Source organism: Hippopotamus amphibius, chromosome 9 (assembly GCF_030028045.1).
Source record: "Hippopotamus amphibius kiboko isolate mHipAmp2 chromosome 9, mHipAmp2.hap2, whole genome shotgun sequence".
NCBI classification, from domain to species: domain Eukaryota; kingdom Metazoa; phylum Chordata; class Mammalia; order Artiodactyla; family Hippopotamidae; genus Hippopotamus; species Hippopotamus amphibius.
Window position 1 is genome coordinate 43,294,230 of NC_080194.1, and position 23,784 is coordinate 43,318,013.

At 39.5% G+C, this 23,784-nt stretch overlaps 1 protein-coding gene across 4 annotated transcripts in view; it reads right to left on the bottom strand.

Annotated features, from left to right (window-relative positions):
• FAM168A (family with sequence similarity 168 member A) overlaps positions 1–23,784 on the bottom strand; it is a 199,146-nt gene that overhangs the window by 27,237 nt on the left and 148,125 nt on the right. The gene's annotated exons all lie outside the window — the stretch shown is intronic.

The following is a 23,784-nucleotide window of genomic DNA, read 5'->3' on the forward strand; positions in this document are numbered from 1 at the left end:
AAGATCTATTTTGAGTAAATGAGTGCATTTTAACAAACTTTCACACAGTAGTAAAGCCTAAACTTGTGTTAATGTAGGTAAAAAATGCTGTATAGCCGTTTATATACTATGTATATATAAATTAAAAAAGGTGGCTTCAGAAGTGGGAGGAGAATAAATCTAAGCTGCTTATCAAAAAAAAAAAAAAAAAAGCAGTTTGGCATCTATGTCTCCAGATAGTTTTCTATGCATTTTTATACACACATATTCAGTGGTATGCTAGTAAATATTTAACAACTGGCTCAAGGGGATTGGGGTAGAGCCCTATTTGTAGCATTTGCCAAGTTCCATGGTGTAAATACCCTCACTATGACCAATTTCAAACTACCAACATCACTGAGTAAGTAGTTGAGAAAAGATGCTCACAATTGGCTCTAGAGTGCCCACACAAGCAAGCCTAATTCATCCACCACTGCATAATATATACAGAGATTTAAAAAAAATTTTTTAATTGTGACAAAATATATATAAAATAAAATTTGTGACTTTAACCATTTAGGTGTACAATTCAGTGGCATTAATTACACTCACAATGTTGTGCAACCATCCCCACTACGTACTTCTAAAACTTTTTAACCACCTCAAACAGAACTCTGCACCCATTAAGTAGTAACACTCCATTCCCTCTTCCCATAACCTGTCTTAACTTCTATACTTTCTGTCTCTATGAATTTGCCTATTCTAGATATTTTATGTATTTCAATACATGGAATTAAACACTATTTATCCTTTTATGTCTGGCTTCTTAGCATAATTTTTTCAAAGTTCATTCATATTTCAGATTGTATCAGAACTTCATTCCCTTTTATGGAAGAGCAATATTCCACTGAATACACACACACACACACACACACACACACACACACATATTTTGTTTATCCATTCATCTGTTGATGGACACTTGGGTTGTCTCTACCTTTTGGATATGGTGAATAATGCTACTGTGAACACTAATATACAAGTATCTGTTTGAGTCCCTGTTTTCCATTTTAGGGGGTATATACTGAGGAGCGGAATTGTTGGGTTATATGGTAATTTTATCTTTAGCTTTTTGAGGAACCACCAAACTGTTTTTTGCAGTGGCTACACCATTTTACACTCCCACCAGCAATGCATGAAGGTTTCAATTTTTACACATCCTCACCAATGCTTATTTCCTTTTTTTTTTTTTCATTATAGCCATCCTAGCAGCTGTGAAGTGGTATCTCTTTGTGGTTTTGATGTGCATTTCCCTAATGATTAATGATGTTGAACATCTTTTCATGTGCTTATTGGTCATTTGTACATTTCTTTGGAGAAATGTCTATCTGAAACATTTGCCCATTTGAAAAACCGGGCTGTTTGTTGTTGAATTGTAGGACTTTTTAATATATTCTGGATTTTAAACCTTTATCAGATTTGTCATACTGAGTGAAGTCAGACAGAGAAAAACAAATATCACATTATATGTTGAATCTAAAAAAATGGTACAAAGGAACAGAACAGAAATAGAGTCACACATGTAGAAAACAAATTTACAGTTACCAGGGGGAAAGGAGTGGTATAAATTGGGAGATTGGGATTGACATATACATACTACTATATATAAAACAGATAACTAATAATTTTTCCTTTTATTGCTTATGTTCTGGTGTCATATCTAAGCACCCACTGCCAAATCTAAGGTCATGAAGATTTTACCCTATATTTTCTTCTAAGAGTTTTATGGCTTTGACACATATTTGTATCATTGATCCTTTTGGTTTTTTGGGCTGTGCTGCACAGATTGTGGGGATCTCAGCTCCCCAGCCAGGGACTGAACCTGGGCCCTCAGCAGTGAAAGCACAGAGTCCTAACCACTGGACCACCAGGGAATTCTTATCATTGATTCATTTTTGTATATTGTGTGGGGTAAGGGTAAATGTCGTTTTAAATTCTATTTTTTCACTTTAACATTATAAGCATTTTCCCATGTAATTATATACTCTTCTAAACACTTTTTAATATCTTTATAATATTCCTTTATGTAGACATATCAAATTATTTAGCCACAACGCTCTTTTTGTATGTTTAGGCTGTCTGCAAATTTTCATTGTTATAGCTTTATTTAGCTATGAGAACAACCCAAATCAATCGTTGGCTGCATTTCTGATTATTTTTTCAGGAATGAGTTCTAGAAGTGAGCTATTTTTAAAGTCCATTCATTCAACAAATGTTTGAGTATCTACTGTGTGCCAGACACTGTGATCCCTGCCCTTGTGGAGCTTATATTTTAAGAGAGTTTGAGAAGGCAGTGGATAAATAGTAAATACATTAAAAAAAACACAGTTTTAAGTGCCATGGAAAAGAGGAAAAGGGCAGGATAAAGGGCATCAGACATGCCACAGTGTTGGGGGTAGGGCACTGCACTATTATAGGGGAACCAGTATAAGACAACTGAGAAAGTAAGCCTCCCAGAAAGACTTGAAGGAAAGAGTTAACCAAGCCAGATGGCTGAAGGAAGAGCGTTTCAGATGAAGGAAACAGTCAGTTCAAAGGCCGTTAGTTGGGCATATATGATATTGGCCATGTCTGAGGAACAGCAAAGAGGCCAGTGCAGCTGAAGTGGAACACGCAAGGCGGAAAGTAGTAGCAGAAGAGTCAGAGAGATAAAAGGTTGGTCAGTTCATATAGGGCCTTACAGGGCCTTCAGCTTTTACTCTAAGTGAAATGAGAAGCCACAACGGGGTCTTGAAGAGAATAATAACATGATCTGACTTACATTTGAAAAAAGTCACTCTGATTGCTGTGTGGAAAACAGAGTATAATGGGGGAAGAGTAGAGAAGCATAGAGACCAGTTAGGAAGCTATTGCAAACTCTGTGCAATAGATGACGGGGCTCAGATCAGGGAAACAGCAGCAGCAATGATGAGAAGTGACATGCTAAGAGTCTTCACATACTTTGCCACATTGCTTTCTAGAAAGACTATCAATTTGTACTCGTACTAGCGCTGCGTAAGTGCCTGTATCATTGCTCCCTGCAGCTTTTAAATGTTCATTGGTATATTTTGACTGACAATGGAAAGCTGATTTTAAAAGTCAAAGATTAAATCCCTAAGTCCCTAAAAGCTTCTTTGGGATTTGTAAATATTGAGCTTTAATAATGTATCTTTGTTAATATGCCTTTCCCTAAATCCTTTTCAACTCCAAAGAAAATTCATCTCTCTTTACTCCCAATCATTTTCTGATTTCAGAACCATGGCAGCCAACTTGTTGTCACTTAATTAGGAACACAGAGGTCTGCCACTTCTCAAGTAGAAAGTCAAGGCTTTAATCTGGGAAGCAAAGTGATCGGGTTTCATGGCTGAAATCTGTATTCAGCTTCATGTGAGAGATTGTACAGCCAAAGGTAATCAGACCCCTACTATGTCATTTCAGATGTCTTTTACTTTAGGGGCAAGTATAGGATCTTCCATCAATGTTTCTAAGTAGAATTATTTTTCATTCACTTGAATTTGGCACATATCAAAGAATGGCAGCATTGGAAAGAGCCCTCTTCATTTTCTAGGTGACATCCTTAGGCTGAGAGAAAGGAAGGGACTTAGGGTCACAGATTGCAAAGGTCAGAAGCACCTTCAAGGCCATTTGGTCCACCCTCACATTTGAGGCTAGGGCTCCTCTACAACACACTCACGGCATCATTCATCCCAGCCCTTACATCTCTACCAACCATAAACTCTTTCCTTTCCTGAGACTCAGCACCGCCCTCCACGGTGAAACTGCTCTGATTGTTTGAAAGGGACTTCTCATACTTCACTGAACTCTATCTGTATCTTCTACCCCATAGAACAGAACAAATTTGAAGACACATGCATCCCCAATGACAGAACTTATCGCAGTGTACTTCAATGGTCTGTTTACATTTCCTGTCCTTCCCTCCTTTCCCCAACTGTAAGCTCCTTGAAGGCATAGCTATGTCTCATTTGCCTGTACACAACAGCTCTTGATCAGTTCCTGTTTCCTACTCCCTGGGCACACCACCACCACCTCCTCCCCTCAGCCTGGACAGCAAGCATCCAAGCTTCTCAGACACGGGGTGGTGATGAATAGTCTATGTGGCCAGTAGAGAATATCCCTTCCCGACCATCAACTTCCCCTGTCCAAAAAGGGCGTCATATGTAAGCTGGGCTTCCTCCCCACAACTTTCCTGGTTTTGTTTTGTTTCCTTGACCCCAACTGATATTACCCATCCTGCTGCCTCTGTTGACGATGCTGGCATCTCCAGTGCCTAGCACAGATAAGGCAGAGGACAGGTGCCCAATAAAGAGATTTCCCAGGGCATTGTATTCTGGAGCTACGAAAGGTTTAAAACAAAGAAACAAATCCAAGAGGGTCCCTGGCCTTGAGAGTGGCACCAAGTAATGAGGGAGAAAAAGAGATAAGTGGACAGTTAGAACGCAGCCCGAAAAGTGCCATGACAAGGATATAAAGTGAGCAGAGAAGGGGCCTTCATCAAGCAACATTTATTTAGTATCTCTTGTCTGCCAGGGATTATACTGGGCACTAAATGTCCCTGGATGTGGACAAAAAAGGGAGGAAGAACATTTCAGGCAAAAGGATGAAGGGTAGCATTTTGCAGACATCCATAAATGGCTTGGCTTGCACCCTCCTTAGCTCTAAGAGGCAGGACTGATGGGTTAACCACACCTAAAAGGCTAGGTTGCCTTTTAGGGCTTGATGTCATCATTTTGTCTTCTTGTGACCATATCTCCCTTTATGGTCACTGGCCCTAACTTACCTTTTCAGTTTCATCTGTCCACTACCTATGTCCAAGTTTCATATTGCTAGACTGGACTTCTTTCCTGGACTCCTGACTCATATAGTATCTAACTACCTACTCAACATCTCCACTTGGATGTTTGCTAGATATCAAGGCTATATAGAAGCGTGGCTAAGAGTATGGTCTCTGGAGCTAGATCTAAGCTTAGGTTTGAATTCCAGCAACACCACTAATTATTTGTGTGACCTTAGGCCACTTACATAATCTCTCTGTGCTTTAGTTTTCCCATCTGTGAAATGCAAATAATAATGTTATTTACCTAATAGGTTGCTATAAGTATTAAATTAGTAAGACCTCAAAGTACTAGGAGCCAGGCAAAAAGCTAAGACTTCAAAAAGTCAGCTGTTATTATTTTAAATATATGACATTCAAAATTAAATATTTACTTTTATCTTCCCATTCCCTTCCAAATCTGTTCTCCAAGCTTTTACTCTGCTCCAGTAAATGACAACTCATTCTTCTAGCTCCTCAAGCCAAAAATCTTAAGATTCATCCTTGACTCTGCTCTTTTTTTCCCTATCCACATCTAATCCATCAGCAAATCCTTTCTGACTTATATATTCAAATTCTGACCATATCTCGTTGCCTACGTACTTTCTATCCTAGTCCAAGTCATCATTATTTCTCACCTAGATTACTGCAATAGCTTCTTAACTGGTCTCCCTGCTTCTACCTTTGATTGCATGCTGTCTATTTCTCACAGCAGCCAGACTATCCTTTAAAACATTAAATCAGATCATGACACTCCTCTCTTCAAGCCCCACAGTACCTTCCCATGACAATTACAGTGAAACCCTTTCAAAGACCCACCCAGACTTCAGCTCCCTCTCTAACCTTCTCTCCTACTATTTGCCCCCATGCTAATCTACTCCAGGCCACAATGGCTTCCTGGCTGTGTTTCAAATATGTCAAGCACTTTCCAATTTCAGAGCCTTTACCCTTTCCCTTTCCTCCCTTCTGGAACTCTGTTCAAATGTCACCTTACATTCTTTCTAAAATAGTACCTTCAACTTTCATAACTCTCTATGGTCCTTATCCTGCTTTGTTTTCCTTCACAGCAGTTAACAACCAGATATACTACACGTTTACCTACTGATGGGAGACTGCCTCTTTCCCACCACTAGAATATAAGTTTCAGGTCATAGTAACACTTGCTAGATTGCAGCTATTCCCTGCTGAAGTCTCCTCTCTGCACACTCCAAAGACTCTGGACAGGCTCTGCCCCACCCAAAGTGAGCAGAGTGCACTCCAAGTCCCAGTTTCCCAAAACTGCCTGGATCTGTTGAAATGCACTGGGGGTAAAGACATGGAGTTCAAATAATACACCATGGATATTTCACCAATCACTCAAACAAAAGATATTTTCACAACTACTATGTCATTCAAGCCTCAAAACAACACTAATATTATTTCCCCCATTTTGTAGATAAGGAAATCAAGGCTCACAGAAGTAAAGTGATTTTTTGGCTAAGATTATTCAGTAAATCAGTGGTGGGAACTGGCCTTTTCCACACCTACCAAATAACTATGACTTGCCCCTTGGAAACAAGTGTGCCCCTCCTATATTTATATTCTTTGGAGGTCAAGAGTGAAGAGAATAAATGGACACAAATGAGCTTTACTCCTTTGTACCTCAAAGGCTACAGTAATGATTAGGTTTCCTGGGATTCTGATGTGTACATTTTAAGTGATTTATAGATGTTAATACAATCTAATCCCTTTTACTTTTTGTTACTAGGATTAGGACTGAAAAAATGTAAAGCTATTTTTTTGATTAATATGGAAATTAGAAATTACTTTCAATAGACATCAGAGGACTATTTCTGAAACTAGTTACTCTTTAGGAAGTAAAAATAGAAGAGTATCAAAAAGCTAGTAGAAGACTAACTCTTTGGGTCAGGAAGACAAAGAGGATTACTCCTTTGTGAGAAGGGGGGAACATTTATACAACAAAGACACTTTAGTTTTGAAGCTACAAAGAAAACTGCCCCCCAACCCCGGGGGTGACCAAAAAAAATCAAACAAGCCAAAAAAAAAAAAATTTTAATTCTCTCAAAATAAAAAAGAAGAGGGCAAGAGGAAGGATGTAGTTTTGAATCTGTAATATGTTCTGAGCACTGTGCCAGGCACTTCTTTATCTGATTTAATTTTTATCCTAACTATGATATACATTATTAGTCCCACTTTATAGATGAGGATATTGAAGCTTAGATTTATCTTACACAACTAGTAAAAAGAGAGCGAAGACAGAACTGGGCCTGCTGAATGAGACAAAGTCCATTCTACCAACCTCCCTCAAAACATGAGTCTACTTCATGTAAACCTCTGGATTTGGCTGCCATTTTCTTTGCCAACATTCTTTTATTTCAGATTCAAAACCTGAGAAAACAGGAAATTACTCAGGAGAATCGATTTGGTCAAAGATGGCTCAGTTATTAAAAAAAAAAAGCTATTCTGTTCCCACTCAGTATTGTAATATAGGTCATGCTCACGTTACTGAAAAGCATCACACAGGCACTGAATTACAGTTAGAAGAGGTATTAGAGGTTATTGAGTCCAATTTGCCACTCAACACTGGAATATCTTCTATAGTGGCCCACATGGCTGGTCACAGGGACTCTGCCAGCACACCTTCTAATGATGGTGTGTTCAGAACCTCTTGAGGCAGTCAAAGCTCTGTTGGAGAGCTCTGGAGGTTAAGAAATTCTTCACTCTGCGCTAAAAATCGACCTTGTAAGGAATCTAACCCTGAACAGCTTCCTAACTACTGGTCCTAATTCTACTCTCACAGAACATGTCTGTTTCCTCTGCTCCAACACAAGTGTCCACAGATACTGCAACGTTTCCATAGTGTAGTGGTCAGCATGTTCGCTTTACACAGATATGAAGATATCAGTTATTCTTCCTGAACTTTCTCTTGTTCAAATCCAGGCTCAATTCCTTCAACTATTCCCCATCCTGACTGTCCATCTTTGGCCAGACTTCAATTTACAAATCATCTTCCCTTAAAATAATTCCATTTTCTTTCTGCTCACTCACTCTTTTTTCTCCCTTTGATTTAAAAACAAAACAAAACAAAACTGAACTGACATAACAAGACTGGTAATAAGTGGTCAGTGAAAGCCTAAAGTGACTTAATCCAGATTTCTTCATTAGTATCCATCAGCATAGTTTGCATCTAGCAAATGCTCACTGTGCCAAGCATGATGCTAGGTTCTCTACATTGAGCTTACAGTCTAATGGAAAATAATATAGGTTATTTATATTAATCTACAGGCAATATACATGATATACAATCAGAGAATGTTGGGGTATTACTGAAATGCTGAGGAAGGAGTGAAGAATAGGTCTGGGACAGTTGGGAATAGTTTTTCAGAAGAAGAAACATTTTAGTTGGCCTTGAACAATGAATGAGAGGAATTTATCAGAGGTGTGTGGGGGTGGGGACAAAGAAATGTATGTTCATTTCATGCATAAAGGCATGAAAATGTATGCCATATCAGGCAAATGGCAAATAGTTTAGTGCGGTTGGAGTTTACAGTGAGTGGGGAAGAGTGGCAGGAAATGAAGATTTGAAAAACACACTGGGGATAGATTGTGAAGAAATCTGAATGCCAGGCCAAGGTGTGAAATTTATCAATAAGTAAGAATCCACTGGAGGATTTTAAACTGGGGAGTTTTAGATTTGTGTTTTATAAATACTACTACAGTAGCAATGTAGAAAGGGGTTCAGAGTGGGTGAGATAGGAGGAGGGACCAGATGGGAAGCTGCTGCAACAGCCCAAAGGCAAAGCTAAAACAGCAACAATGGGATAAAGAGAGAGGAGCTACAAAGCTGTTTAGGAGACAGAACTCACACAACTTCATCCTGATAGCAAAGTCATTTTTATTGCTTTGAGCTGAAAGGCTACAAAGTAAAAATGGGAAACATTTTAACTGCAGGGTTTGTGGGCTTTTCCCCCCTTTTCTTTAAATAGGTAGAAGGAAAGAAAATAAATTAAATGGACCCTTGACTCTTTTAGTGCCAGAAAAAAAGCCTAAATCTGAATTCTTCTTACTAGTTGGGAGGCCTGGCTGCTAAGAGTGCTATACTGGCAAGAATGTAGGTCAGCAGAAGGAGGTAGCAGTTCTGCAGTGCTGGCTCTGGACCGGCCCACCAGAGAGCCCCAGAGATATAACCGTATAACTGAGGCATTGTTCTTAGCTGCGGGAAGGCAACTCCCCCTGAGGTAACAAGAGATGGAGGGACTATCCAGTAATCAACCGTGCTCCAAGTTATGCTGTTGCATCTTCAGGGAGAACTTATGCATCAGGTGAAAGGCCACCAACCTGTGGGTCATTCACCTTGGCTGGGCCCTAGAAGAGAAAGGCTGCTAAAACCAGAGCAGGCTTAATATGATATATCTTTAGTGTAAAAACAATATCACAACAAAAAAAGATAAGAAAATAGGCTCCCTTAAAGCTAATAATAAAATTGCTACTAAGTAAGCACATAAGGTAAGTGTGTTCTTTTCCTCAGGGGGAAACAGTCTTTTACTAATCTAAAAATATCTCCAAAGCTCCCTATCTGCCAGCATGGGAGAAATTTTAATGGCAAGCAGATGGCCTATTCTGTCTCAATCACCACCCCAGGAGTGTGCTGCTGCTCCCCTCCCCCGCCCCCCATCTATAGGACAGATGGGAGGCACTCTGCCCTTTACAGACTGCACCTCCCTGCATTTAGCTTTTAAAAGAGATTAAAAAAAAAAAAAGATGAAATTTTGCAAATTGATGATTTGGTCTATGAATCCCTTTCCCTCCCAGACTGATTCTTTCATTTTTCTGTTTAACAAGATCTGGTAAAGGGAAGAATCTTGCTCAGATTCAATAAAATATATTGGGATATGTGGCTTTTCAGGTGAAGAGAAAAAATTAGATCCCCACCTCACACTTCTCCAATTCCAGAAAGACCAAAGACCTAAATTAAACAAAGACACAAAAACTTTAAAACTATTTAAAAAAAACAAAGGAGAATATGTTTGACCTTGGGATTAGAAAGTATCAGTATTTCTTAGATGAGATTCAAAGGAAAAATCACAAAAGGCTGATAAATTTAACTTAAAATATAAATCTGTATGACAAGATGCTATAAACAAAGTTAAAAAACAAGCAGAGTAAGAAAAGATATTTATCACACATTTTAAAAAGAACCAGTATCCAGAATAAAGAACTCATATTAATATCAGTAAAAGGAAAATAAGGCAAGAGAATCTACTCATGCAATTCACAGAAGAAATCACTCAAATGACGGGAGATGGAGGAGAAAAGAAAAAGATGTTCAACGACACTAGTAACCAGCAAAATGCAAGTAGATGGGATACAATATCATTTCACACCTATTAGACTGACAAATATTTTAAAGTCTGACAATATCAAGTGTTAGAAAGGATGTGAAACAATGGGAATTAGTAAAAGCATTCTGAAAGCCAATTTTGTAATACCAAATAAAGACATGCAACCTAGCAGAATCTGTTTCTAAGTATATAAGCTTGGGGAACTGGAATCTGAGCTGAATCAAAATATGCAAACAAGTCAGCTGGGATTTTGATAGGGACTCGATCAATTTGGAAAGTATTACCACCTTAAAAATATTAAATCTGGGACTTCCCTGGTGGCACAGTGGTTAAGAATCCGCCTGTCAATGCAGGGGACACAGGTTCGAGCCCTGGTCTGGGAAGATCCCACATGCCACAGAGCAACTAAGCCCGTGTGCCACAAGAAGCCCATGCTCCACAACAAAAGAAGCCACTGCAATGAGAAGCCCATGCACCACAATGAAGAGTAGCCCCCACTCACCACAACTAGAGAAAGCCTGTGAGAAGCAATAAAGATCCAACACAGACAAAAATAAATAAATAAATCTTAAAAAAAAGTATAATAAATCTTTCAATCCATGAACATGGGATGTTTTTCTAATTATTTAGATCCATAATTTCTTTCAAGAATGTTTTGTAGTTTTCAGAGTGTATGTTTTACACTTCTTTTGTTAAATTTATTCCCTATTTTTTGGTTTGATACTATTGTAAACAGAATTGTTTTCATAATTTCATTTTTGGATTATTAATTACAACTGTATAGAAATACAACTGATTTCTACATATTGATCTTGTATCCTGCAAACTTGCTGAACTCATTTACTAGTTCTAATAGTTTTTGCTTCTGCAGAATTTTCTATATGCAAGATCATGTCATCTGCAAATACAAATAGTTTTACTTCTTCCTTTCCAATCTGGATGACATTTCATTTTCTCGCCCAACTGCCCTGGTTAGAACCTCTGGCACGATGTTCAATAGAAGTGATGAGACCTGACATCCTTGCCTGTTCACAATGTTATGGGAAAAGCATTCAGTCTTTTTCTATTAAGTATGATGACAGCCATGGGTTTTTCATAAATGTCCTTTATCAGGTTGAGGAAGTCCCTTCTATTCCTAGTTTGTTGGAGTTTTTGTTCGTTTTTGTTTTTAATCATGAAAGGGTATTAGAGTTTATCAAAAGCTTTTTCTGTCTATTGAGGTGATTATGTGAGTTCTGTCCTTTAATGTTTTAATGGGGTGTGTTGCATTAATTGCTTTTCCTATGTTGAATGGATCTTGCACCCCTGGAATAAATCCCACTTGGTCATAGTGTATAATATAATCCTTTCTATAAATTATTGCTCATTTTCCTAGCATTTTGTTGAGGGCTTCTGCATTTATATTCAAGTGGGATATTGGTCTGTAGTTTTCTTATGATGTCTTTTTCTGATTTGGGTATCAGGACAATACTTGCCTTAAAAAGTTGGAAAGTATTCCCCCCTCCTCTATTTTTTGGGATAGTCTGTGGAAGGTTAATGTTAATTTTTATTTAAATATTTGTTAGAACTCACCAATGAAGCTGTCTTGGGCTTTTCTTTGTAGAAAGTTTGTTTGTTTACTAACTCTGTATGTTATAGGTCTATTCAGATATTCTGTTTCTTCCTAAGTCAGTGTTGGTAGTTTGTCTTTCTGGTACAGATCTTCCTTGACTTATGATGGGGTTATGTCCTGATAAATCCATTATAAGTTGAAAATATTGTAAGGTGAAAATGCACTTAATACACCAAATCTACCAAACATCATAGCCTACATTAAACTTGCTTAGAACACTTACATTAGCCTACAGATGGGCAAAATCATCTAATACCAAGCCTGTTTTACAATAAAGTATTAAATAGCACATGTAATTTATTGAATATCGTACTGAAAGTTAAAAACAGAATGATTGTGTGGGTACAGAACGGTCGTAAGCATACGGGTTGCCACCTTCACGACCATGTGGCTGACTGGGAGCTGCTGCTCGCTGCTGCCGCCCAGCATCATGAGAAAGTATTGAACTGCATGTTGCTAGCCCAAGAGAACGTCAACATCCAAAATCTGAAGTACAGTTTCTGCTTTGGTATCACTTTCACACCACTGCAAAGTCGAAAAACCCTAAGTTGAACCATCACAAGTCAGGGGACCATCTGTAATTTGTTCACTTCACCTAGATATCTGATTTGCTGTCATACAATTTTTTTTTAAATTACAATCCACTTCAGACTGGTTTTTTTTTTTTTTCCAAACACATTATTTATTTATTTATTATTTATTTATTTATTTTGGGGCTGCATCAGGTCTTAGCTGTGGCACACAGGATCTTTGTTGAGGCACGAAGGATCTTTTGTTGTGGTGCGCGGGCTTCTCTCTAGTTGTGGTATGCAGATTTTCTCTTCTCCAGTTCTGACGCACAGACTCCAGGGCATCTGGGCTCTGTAGTTTGTGGAATGCAGGCTCTAGTTGAGGTGCACAAGCTCAGTAGTTGTGGCGTGCAGGCTTAGTTGCCCCATAGCATGCGGGATCTTAGTTCTGCGACTAGGGATCAAACCCGAGTCCCCTGCATTGGAAGGCGGATTCTTTACCACTGGATCACCAGGGAAGTCTCTTATACAATTGTTTATAGTATGCCCTTATAATCCTTTTATTTCTGTCAAGTTAGTAGTAATGTCCCCTGTATCATTCCTGATTTTAGTAATTTATGTCTTTTCTCTTATTCTTAATCAGTCTAGATAAAAATTTGTTAATTTTGTTGCTCTTTTCAAAGAACCAACTTTTTTTTTTTAAGCTCTTTATTGGAATATAATTGCTTTACACTCTTGTACCAGCTTTTGAGGTACACCAAAATGAATCATCTGTATTTATACATATATCCCCATATCCCCTCCCTCCCACCCTCCCTGTCCTGGCCCTCTAAGGCATCACCCATCATCGAGTTGATCTCCCTTTGTTATAAAGCAACTTCCCACTGGCTATTTTACAGTTGGTAGTGTATATGTCTATGCTACTCTCTCACTTAGTCCCAGCTTCCCCTTCGCCCCCCGCCCCCCAACCCCGTGTCCTTCAGTCCATTCTCTGCATCTGCACCTTCTTTTTTTTTTTTATAAATTTATTTATTTATTTATTTTATTGGCTGTGTTGGGTCTTTTTTGCTGTGCGCGGGCTTTCCTTTTTTTTAGTTGCGGTGAGTGGGGGCTACTCTTCGTTGTGGTGCATGGGCTCCTCACTGCTGTGGCACACAGGCTCCTCACTGCTGTGGCTTCTCTTGTTGTGGAGCACGGGCTCTAGGCACGTGGGCTTCAGTAGTTGCGGCACATGGGCTCAACAGTTGTGGCTCACAGGCTCTAAAGCGCAGGCTCAATAGTTGTAGCACACGGGCTTAGTTGCTCCGCGGCATGTGGGATCTTCCTGGAGCAGGGATCGAACCTGTGTCCCCTGCATCGGCAGGCGGATTCTCAACCACTGTGCCACCTAGGAAGCCCTGCATCCTTATTCTTGCCCTGTCACTGGAGAACCAACTTTTGGTTTGTTGATTTTCTGTATTGTTTTTCTGTTTTTGAATTTCATTGATTTCTACTCTAATATTTATTATTTCCTTCCTTTTACTTGCTTTAGGTTTAGTTTGCTTTTTTTCCCCGTGTGTTAAGGTGAAAGGTTAGGTTACTGAGTTGAGATCATTCTTCATTTTTAATGTAGGCATTTATAGCTATATATTTCCTTCTAAGTACTACTTTAGCTACATCCCATAAATTTTGGTATGGTGTGTTTCACTCATCTCCAAGTATTTTCTAATTTCCCTTCTGATTTCTTCTTTGATCCTTTGATTATTCAAGAGTGTGTTATTGAATTTTCACTAAACGGTAAATTTCTCATTTCTTTTTATTATTGATTTATAATTTCATTCCATTGTGATTGGAGAACATACTCTGTATGAATTCAATCCTTTAAACATCTTGAGAGTTGTTGTGTGGCCCAGCATATATTTTATCCTTGAGAATGTTTCATGTGTACTGGAGAAGAACTAAATTTTGTTGTTGGCATGTCCTACAGATATCTGATAGGTATAGCTGGTGTACAGTGCTGTTTAAGTCTTCCATTCCTTTGTTGATCTTCTGCCTAGTTGTTCAATCCATTATTGAAAGAGAAGTACTGAAGTCTCCAACTGCTATTGTTGAACTGTCTCTTTTGCCCTCCATTTCTGTCAGTTTTTGTTTCATGTATTTTGGGGTTCTATTGTTAGGTGTATATATATTTATAATTGCTATACCATCATGAATGATTGACTCTTTTATTATTCTTATAAAATGTTCCTCTTTAACTCTAGTAACATTTTCTGTTGTTATTTTAAAGTCTATTCTGTCTGGGGACTTCCCTGGTGGTACAGTGGTTAAGATTCCGAGTTCCCAATGCAGGGGGCCTGGGTTTGGTCCCTGGTCAGGGAACTAGATCCCACATGCATGCCACAACTAAGAGTTTGCATGCCACAACTAAGGAGCCCATGTGCTGCACCCAAGGAGCCAGCAAGCCGCAACTAAGACCTGGTGCAACCAAATACATAAATAAATATTAAAAAATAGTCTGTTCTGTCTGATAATAGTGTAGCCACCCTGGCTTTCTTAAGGTTGCTGTTACATGATCTTTTCCCATCCTTTTATTTTCAACCTTTTTGTATCTTTGAATCTAAAGTGTATCTACTGTTGATAGCACATAGCTAGATCTTTTTTAAAAATTCAGTATGACAATATCTGTCTTTTAACTTGATATGGAGCAGATTTAACGAAGGCAGGCTGTGTTAAAATGTGAGTAAAGATATTGATAGTAAAGGAAAGGAGTGGTTATGACAGCTTGAGGAAGTAGGAGGATCCAGAGGAATTTTTTGTTTTAAGTGGAAGAAAGATATTTCTTTCCCCTCAAAAATGAAAGAAATTAGAGGCATAGCTCTAAATGCATCTTTAGTTATGCTCAGGTAGTTAACACTTTCACACTCATTTTATCATCCTAAAGCCTGCATCCTTTCAGCCTTTCTTAGCTAGCCCTCTCCCAGTGCTAGAATTAGTTGTGGGCTGGAAGGCCAGAAATTCAACCTTTTTAGAATTGTGTATATACTAAAAGTTAATACCTGAGTGACTGCCTTCAAAAGTGAGTTAATACACAAGTGGTGGTCAATTCAATTAAATAAATATTTACTTGAACACTTAATATGTCCTAGGTGCTACAATAAATGCAAAATGAAAAGGCATAATCTTTGCCCCCTCTATGAATTTACCATCTAATGAAAAAAGACAAACACATAAATAACCCTGGTATCAGGCATCCTGGAATAAACGTTGTAAAAGAGGGAAATACAAAATGCTGTAGGAGAACAGGAAAGAAAGACAAAAAGAATTTTAGCATCTAACTGTCTCCCTCTCCCTCCAATGTGGTCTGGCTTCTGGATTGGAGAGACTGCTGAAACTCCAAGTTAGTTACAAGAGAGACTTTAAGTGGAGTGTTACTTTTGCTCAGGCCATGTACCTTCCCCTACTGTTGATTCAAACAAGTAACACTGTTGTGGATATTTAGAGCAGGTGTCAAACTGAGACAAACTGTGCAGTGTTATAGAAACAGCAGGAGCTTCATTTACAGGCAGACCTAGATTCAAATCCCAGCTCTTTTACTTCTTAGCTCTGTGACTTTAGGGCAAATCTCTTCAACTCTCAGAGAGTCAGTTTTGATATATATTTTTAAAATAGGCACAATAATTAAGTAACTTGTTTGCTATACATTTTTTGAGTACATACTCTATGTTGGGACCAGTGCCTCTTTTTCCTTCTCCTGTGTCTGCACACAGGCTGGGTAGGGAAGAAAGCAGGGCAGTCCTGAACTTGCTTTGTAGATACCCATCTAAATATTCCTACTGATGGTCAGGAGGAGTTTCCCGCTCTGGCTGACCTATGGGAGCCATCATAGTTCAGGAGGAAGAACAGGGGCTCTGCAGGGAGAAAAGTGTGGATTCAAAAGTCAGCTGTACAACGTACCAGATGTGAAATCTTGGTAAAGTCCTAAAGGACTTGCCTAAGTCCCTTTAGCTGAGCCTCAGGAACACAGGGATATCCTATACCGTAGGTTAGAAAATTAAAGGAGGCAGCATGCAAAACACCTAGCATAGATATTTGGCACAGAGTGGTAAGTGCTTTAATAAATGTTAGTCCCCCAACGCTACCACTTTCATTAAAAGTTCCCTTTTGGAAATGGCTGTGTTTGCCCATGGATTTTATGATTTAACGACAAGCTTCTAAATCTTCAATCATGTCCCTTACTCCTGCTTTTCCCTTTCCCTTATATGGCTCCAGGTAATTAGGCCTATTGCTATTCGGCCAAGCAGAGGCTGGACAAAAGCAATCTCCCAGCCAGTGTGGCTTTTTGTGGAAACATTGAACCAGTCATTATGCTTTGAACATAGGTAATTTTTTGTGTACTGTTGTGCGTATATTGTGTATTTACAACACTTTAAAAACGTGTAAATACCTGTGTCCCCACACTTTTGCATTTTTATTTCTCAACCATTTTCAGTCTATTATTTCTGTTTTGTGCTACTGGTTAATAGCGAAAGTTAAAGCACCCTCAATGTCTACTAACAGGGCATTATGTGAAACAAATCTAAATGACACAACTCACAATTCCTTAAACAAATTAAGGCATTACAGGACAGCACATAGCATATAACCTCATTTTTGTTGAAAAATAACGTGTATATGTGTTCATTTTAAAAAGATCTAGAAAAAAAGAGATACCAAAGTGTTAATAGTGTATTGTCTCTGGATCAGGATTGGGTTTTCAAATAAACTGAAATATGGAACATATCTTAGGTCAAAGATCCCTAGAAAAATGCTTCCATTTCAACACATTTTTTTGTTTAGAGCTGCCACTAAGCTACTATGTGACCTGGACAACACCCTTATAATCTTTATCAAGTTCTGAATCTCTTTCTGCACATGCAAAATAATAACAGCAACTATTAAATGACCATCTCCCATATTTTTACAGGTGAGAAAACTAAGGTTCTATAAAAATAAGTAATTTGCTCACAGTAATGTCAGTGACACTTAAGACTGAAACCAGATCTGATAAAGAAGAATAACGGTAGGGAAAAGTTGGACTCTCCCTTCGAGTTATTATATTTTTTTCTCTCCACACCAAGGAGGCAACAGTAGAGCCTTCTTTGTATGATGCAAATGATACTGTACAGTCTATTGGACTGAATTAAAAGAGGCAATGACCTATGATTAACTCATGGCCTCAACTTAACAGCTGAGTAACTAGATCAATCTAATCTTTTAAATTTTTATGGTTTGTCTTATTATGGTCTATAATCAGTTGAAATTATAACATGAAGTTCAAGAGCCTTACATGGTGTAGAGGAAAGACCATCTCCTAACTCTGAGTAGCTGAATGATCCCAGGTAAATTACTTAACTACTCTGCACCTCAGTTTCCAAATCTGTAAAATGGGAATAGCATTATCTTGCCACATAATTACCATGTGTATTAAATTTAGAAATCCCAGCACTATAAAAAAAAGCAGATTCCTCAAGTGTTATGAGAAAATTATCTGAGAAACATCTAAAGGGAAAGCTCCCTGACACACACTGGCCTCAGTACTCCCAAGAACTCTGTGAAAAAGGCATAACCATGTAACCTGTCACCTAAGCCAGAGGAAGCCTGAGATAAATCCAGGTTCCCCCTTCTCCCTTACTCCCCAAATCCAACATCCAGTCCTAACTTACTCATATTCCACAAATATTGAATGTCTACTGAATTTCAGTCACTGTTCTCTCTAAAAATGTCTCAAATATGTCCTCTCCTCTCCATCCCAAATACTACTCCTTGTTCACATGTCTGGACTGAATTATTTTAAGGGCCCCCTAACTTATCTTCTGGCCTCCATTTTCTCTCTCTCGAATCCATCCTCCTCCATCTACAGAGGCCTTTCAAAACTGCCACTCTGGTGGCCAAGGATAAACTTCCAAACAAGTATCCAAACAAGGATAAAGGTTATTGCCAAGGATTAAGTTCCAAATTTCTTAGCATGGCATAAGGACCCTCCAAGTCTGGCTCTCATCCATCTGGATGTCCTATTATTTCCTCTTTTGCCAGTCCTGGCCTGGCACTTTACACTTCACCAATACCAAACACACAGCTATTCTAGCTACTCCATTCAACTGTTCTGTTTCCATGTCACTGCTCAGACTATCCCTAATGCTTGGACTGTTCTTCCCTTGCCCTTCACTTCATTCCCTTGACCCTCCTCTCTCCAGGCCTGATTAGGGGTCCCTTCTGGGTACTCTTATAAGTGGCTATTTTATAGTTCTTATCAAATTATATTTCCATTTTTCTCAAGTACTTATTCCTCAATATGGTGGGTCTAGTATCAGTCCAGTGATGACCCCTTCAGTCATATTTCTCTTTGTTCTTATGTCCTGGCAGGGGCTTCTGCTTGGGCTCTCACTGTCCAGACCTACTCTTTCCAGTCTCCTTTCCTCCCTAATCACCCAGCCGACGGCTGATACCATGGGTCTGGCCAACACAGATTCATCAGTTAATCACCATTTCTGTGCTGACTCAACTCCCACTGCAGAAAAGGGGGAATGGACTTTAGATTCATATATGGGCTCTAATCTCAGTTTTGCCACTTCACATTCTGTGAACTCAGGCAAGTTATTACCTCCACTCACTGAGCTTTGGCTTCCTCTTATGTAAAATGGAATGACAATAATAACTGTGCAGACTTGAGATGATAATGCTAGCAATAAAAACAGTATTACTTATTATGTGTCAAGTGCTATGCTAAGTACTTTACATTGATCTCATTTAATCCTCACAACTCCTTCATGAGGTAGGTTCTACTATTATCTTTATTTTATAGATGAGGAAACCAACTAGAGAAGCTAATTTACTCGCCCAGGTCATTTTGGTAGGCCATGGGCTGGCTAACCCAATATTCATTTCCAGCCCCCTCTGCCCTGCTGAGGCTGGAAAAGTTAAATACTTGCCTTCTCTGCCTTCCTAGTACTTAGGATTAGCCAGGTGGCTCCGTTCTGAGCAATGAAATATACACAGAAATGTCCTGGGGGAGTTTGGGGAAAGCCCTTGCTTTCCTAGCAAAAGAACAAACATTACTGATGTTCCCCCACACCTCCTTTTTCCTACCTTGATCACAGACCTATGCCTACAGCTATAGCAGTCATCTTAGATCAAGCAGGAAAAGCCAAAAGAATCAGGGGATACTGGTCTTGAAATCACAGACCTAATACATCAATGACACCTGCCACTGACCTCTAGCCTTTTTTTATAGAAGGAAAATATACCTCCTATTTGTTTAAACTACCATTAGTCAAGTCTTCCAGTAGCATCTTCAGGCATTTATTTGTTTTGGTTTTGGTTTTGTTTTTTGGTTGTTTTTTTTTTTAATTTATTTATTTATTAGCTGCGTTGGGTCTTTGTTGTTGTACATGGGCCTTCTCTAGCTACTCTTCATTGTAGTGCACGGGCTCCTCGTTGTGGTGGCTTTTCTTGTTGCTGAGCATGGGCTCTAGGTGCGTGGGTTTCAGTAGTTGTGGCATACAGGCTCAACAGTTGTGGCACACAAGCTTAGCTGCTCTGCGGCCTGTGGGATCTTCCTGGAGCAGGATCGAACCCATGTCCCCTGCATTGGCAGGCGGATTCTTAACCACTGTGCCACCTAGGAAGTCCCTTCAGGCATTTATAAGTGATACAGAGTAATCAAATGATAGAACTACGATCCAAAATTAGGCAGTCTTAACCACTAAGCTATATGAGAAACACCCAGCACTGAAGTTGGTAGGGAACCGGCACTCAAATGATGAAAATGATTATAATAGTATCAATCACTCAGCCTTCCTCCTCAAGACTCCGTGCTCCTCTGGACACTCAGGATTGTCAGTAATCTAAATCACAGCAGAGCTGCTTAGAAACAGGCCAGCCCTATTGGACACTGTGCGCAGCCCTCTTGTCTGCATTTCTGAATTCAGTTCTCCCAGTTCAGGGCCTGCACCTAAGGAGGGAAAAGGGAAGGAAGGTCTGGAGTCAGGTCTTGGCTGCTCACCCCTACCTATCCTCATGGTACCACAAAGATTCCAGGCCTCCTGCCATGCAGGCATAAGACGAAAGAGTTCAAGGAACTCAGCATAAACTTACAATCATGGCAACACTTGTCGTGACAGTGATGGCCGAAGCTTCTCTCTCTGGCAGCCAGAGGCCTTTGGAGGTAATAAGAAGTGTGGTTCTGTAACTTAAACAAGATCAAGGACTATTGATTTTTCTGCCTCTCTTCCTGCTGAGAGCAGTAATAGCAAAAATCTGATTTAGACACTTAAATTCAAGTACCTTCCCCACCAGCTGAGCAATTTTCAAGTAATCACACTTTTGACCTCACCCAACATGAGTCCTTTTAAAGCCAATTTTTGGGGCCAATTATTTAGTTTTCCTAAGATGTACAGGGAAAAAGGTAGGATTGTTGGCCATCTCCTGAAACCTGTAGCTTCTACTCCTCTGTCCAGTAGAGCTGCCAGTCACAGACCTCCCAATCTGCCTGAGAAGGGGCCAGCCGCTCCTCTGTCACAGCTGACTCAGGTGCCATCGCTGACACGTCTCCAAGCTAACACATGGCCTCTGTTTCTAAAGCTGTTCAGAACCCAAAAGGTACTTCTCAGAGGAATTGTGACATTTATGATGGCAAGATTCCTAGACAAGCTCACTGAATTGGGAAAGAAGAAAAAGCCTATCTATTGAGCATTTACTAAATGGCGGGTATGAGTATCGGAATCACCTAGGGAGCCTGTGAAAACACAGACTGCTGGCGAACCAACCACCTCTGGGGTTTATAATTCAGTAGGTCTGGGGTAGGGCCCAAGAATTTGCATTTCTAACAAATTCCTAGACGTGGGGACTACACGTAGAAGCCACTGCTATAAGGTATAAATCAATCCGTCATAGAGACTTTGGAAACTCACAATTGGCCAGCTTCAGATGTTAGAAAAGTCTCTCCAACCCTAAGAAGAGATTCACTATATCAGGATATTCATCTTGCTTATAGCCTCTCACTTCTTTTAAACAAAAATAAAGCAATCCTCCCCACCCCACCCCCAAGTCCCCCTAAAAGCAAATACTAACGGGTTTCTGCAGGTTTCTCTTTAACTAAGGACCAGATTCCAAATGCTTTAGAACACTGGGTAATGCCTATGGGTTTTTAGGAGAGAAATTCTTCTAGGAACTCTAGGGAATACACTCCGGAAGAAAGGACAAGTCAGCAATGGAGGTTCACCAATCTCTCAAAGTATACACAGACTACTCACCACCAGCTTCTATTAAAAAAACAACAACAATTTTACGACAATAACTCTCAAGCTTTGCCTACAACACACCCTGACAGTAATGATCAGGCGTGGATGGGTACATGGAAGGAGGACAGAGAGAGAGAGAGAGAGTGTGTGAGTGAGTGTATGGGGGGTGGGGGTAGGAAGAAAACAAACAAAAAAACCCCACCTAATTCTGAGGTATCCTTCATGGTGGCTTATGAGCTGTCAGTGAGTTATAGGTGAACTGAGGTACTGATTCCTTAAACTTACTATTAATAGGAATGTCTGGGAAGGAAGTGTAGCACAGGAGCTCCTAGACAACCTTGTTTATCTAGAATTCTCTACAAATATTATTTTCTGTGTAGAAGCGTTGACTTAGCATTAACTGTGAATCACTGCTTTAGAGGAGAGTCTCAGAACAAAAACATTTATTCCAAAATCTAAGGTAAATCTGCCAGAGATTTATGGATCTCTAAACAGGTTTCGTATTTGGGGCTTGATGGTTTAGTCGTTTATTCGTTCAATCAATCAATATTCACTGAGTTTACTTTGTGTTAGGCACTGTGTTAAACACTGAGGGCAGAGTGATTGTCTGCAAGGGCAATGAGTGTTACAGAAATACAACCAAGTATAAGGCAGTAAATAAAATAGACAACACGCAGCTCAGTGGTTAAGAGCATGGAGCATCCACTTATTCTGGCTCTACCACTTTCTGGCTCTATGGCACGGACAAGTCTTTCCATCTTTCTCGACTTGTATCTACATCTATTAAAACTTAAGATAATATGGATTAAGTAAAATAATGATGATATAGTTCTCAAAATGGATAAAGGAACCCCTGTGGGTACTCAACAATATGCTAAAGGGTACATGAAAGCACCGAATAAATATGATGCACTTTCTTGGAATGTTAATTTTACCAAACACAAAAAAATTACCAAATAATTTAAAAACAACTATGACTATATAAAGGTGACCTAAGGTAAAATTCATATGAATTTTGAAGATAAACTTCAAACAGACTTCAAATAAAGTTTAATCTTGGAGTACCTCACCTGGGCTGTTTCCAGGCTGAATTTGCTCTCCTCTGATGTCAGGTACACTAGGAAAGTTTCCAAACACTGTGCCTGGCTGAAAATGGATGCTCAACAAATAGCAGCCATTACTGTTAATAAGAGAGAGCTGTTATTACTAGCCCACCTACAGGAGGAACAACTTAGCTCTGCAGTATAAGAGAAAAAAAATCAAATTGTACATTTTAAATACATGCAGTTTACTGTGTGTCAATTATATCTCAATAAAATTATTTTTGAAAGGAAAAAAAAAAAAAACAACTTTGCTCTGTAGTGCTTGGGGTGTCATCTCTCCCCAGGTATCCTTTTTTCCCACGCTCTGGACTTCTTCCATTCCTACCCCCAAACCTTATCATTATTTGAGAAGTACAAGTCCAGGAAGCAGGTTGATTCTGCCCCCAAATGCCATGGAGCTATCTTCAAAACACAAAAAAGAATGTTTCAGCACTAGTAAAACTGCTAATCTCATCAACCCTCTATCCCGAGGCCTCAGCCTGCCCAAGCAGTTAACCTCCAGCATAAGAACAGTCGGTGCAATCGTTGACCCAGCTCCCCTCCTGATCAGCTGTGTCCTCATTTAAAAAGTTCTTAGAGGGCTTCCTAGGTGGTGCAGTGTTTAAGAATCCACCTGCCAATGCAGGAGGACATGGGTTGGATCCCTGCTCCAGGAAGATCCCACATGCCACGGAGCAACTAAGCCCGTGTGCCACAACTATTGAGCCTGCGCTCTAGAGCCTGTGAACCACAACTACTGAGCCCATGTGCTGCAACTACTGAAGCCCATGCGCCTAGAACCTGTGCTCTGCAACAAGAGAAGCCACGGCAATGAGGAGCCCATGCACCGCAATGAAGAGGAGCCCCCACTCACCGCAACTAAAGAAAGCCCGCGCACAGCAAAAAAGACCCAATACGGCCAATAAAATAAATAAATAAATTTATTTTAAAAAAAAGTTCTTAGAGATCAATTATCTCCTTAAAGTCTCACACACAAATGATAGATAAGGTAGGTATTATTTTTCCTACTTTACAGAGGAGGAAACTGAGGCCCTTGAAGTAAGATGAATTGAAGTTTTTAGTTACAGGCAGAGCCAGGATTCAAGTTCAAGTCTTCTGACTTCAAACAGGGACTCCCCTCACTATATTAAGCA